Below are 1,585 nucleotides of genomic sequence, written 5' to 3'. Positions count from 1 at the left end.
CTTGCTTCCTTCCCCCCTTCCTGGTTTTTCTCCTTTCTGCTTCCTTCTTTTATACCTCCAACCATCCCTCCAACTTTGCCTTCCTCCCTTCCAACTTCTCTCTCCCTTCCCTCCCTTTTCTTTTCTTGCAAGTGTTTGGGGTGAAAGTCCATGGCAGGCCAGCCCCAAGCTAGGCAAGGTCACTGCCACTGAGCTACAACATCCCCAGACCTGCTGCCACTTCCTATGCAAGTAATTTGAATTATCTCTAAAGAGAAACTCTCACATTAGTCTACTTTCAACGTAATTTCAGAAGAGTTGCTAACATGGGCATCAATCAGTTATGACAAGTCCTTTTTGAAAAGCACGGCACAGCTAATGTTCCTCAAAAGAAGGAGTTGAAACTTTAGTTGGTTTTCAGGTCAGCATTTCTAGACTAGTACAAACCCTCCTGATCTCTCTTTAGTCCTATGATTTCTTTAAGTGTCCCCTTTGCTCCTGTTCATGGAGTCATGTGTACAGAAATTATAACCTGGTTCTATTGAACTCTACTTAATTCTTCTCACCTCTGTGCTCCTTTTGCCAAGTCACTCCTCAACACTTACTGTAACCCTTTAAATCTTTTGTCCATTTTCATTTAAAAAAACTCCTTCAAAAATTGAACCATTTCTCATGCAGATACAGTCTTCTTGATCTGCTATTAATCCCCCACTACTGACATTGTAAGTTATAGAAATGTACACTTCCAGACCGTTTTCAGATTTTTGATTTCTGTATATCTATCTGTCTATGTATTTACAAACATAACATGGTATTCTGAAAGTATCGTTCTGCTTTTGGAGCTCGACATTGTGTTTTTCAGAAGCAGGCCTATTACACAGAGATGAATCCATGTTACCTAGATTGAGGTCCAACCGGAATGTGCACTCTGATCCCCATGATATTGTTCTACCTACTAATGGACAGTTCAGTTATATCCAGACCTCACCACCTCCCCATTAAGTAAAACCCTTGTGAAGAGACATGTAGATGCCTTTATGAACATATTGATAATTTTTCATGGCAGTGTTTTCCAAAAACCAGTTAGTAAAATCAATTTATTTCCTTTGCAGCCTGAAATTTACCTTCATTCCAGTTTACTGGTATAAGAACCGCAGTATATCAGCAACAATTTCTCCAATAGTAGTTCAGGCAGAAGTCATTCTAGATAACAATCAGTGCCGGATCGTCCATGTATTTTACACAGCCCATGACAGGGGACATCCGTCCACTCGTTTAGAACAACTGATGTTTTATGCTGGCAATTTAGGTTTATTGAAAGGAGTGATTAGAAAACAGGTGAGACAGACTGATTAGATTCAGTATGTATGTTGGCTTTGTTTTTTCGAGGCCTGAATTTTTCACATTTCAATTAATTGTAGGTTAAGTATCAGGCAGATTCTTCACTGGGCTTCAAATGTGATAAAGTTGCTTCTTATTTTTAAGAAGGCCGTTGCAATCCTGCATTTATTTTACACCTCAGTGCTTGTTTCACACACAAGCACACACACCCACACACCACACACATCAACAAACACACAAACACATAATTAGAGCACATTTAACA

This window comes from Callospermophilus lateralis, unplaced genomic scaffold (genome assembly GCF_048772815.1).
Source record: "Callospermophilus lateralis isolate mCalLat2 unplaced genomic scaffold, mCalLat2.hap1 Scaffold_91, whole genome shotgun sequence".
Taxonomy (NCBI): Eukaryota; Metazoa; Chordata; class Mammalia; order Rodentia; family Sciuridae; genus Callospermophilus; species Callospermophilus lateralis.
Note: the sequence above shows the minus strand (reverse complement) of the source record.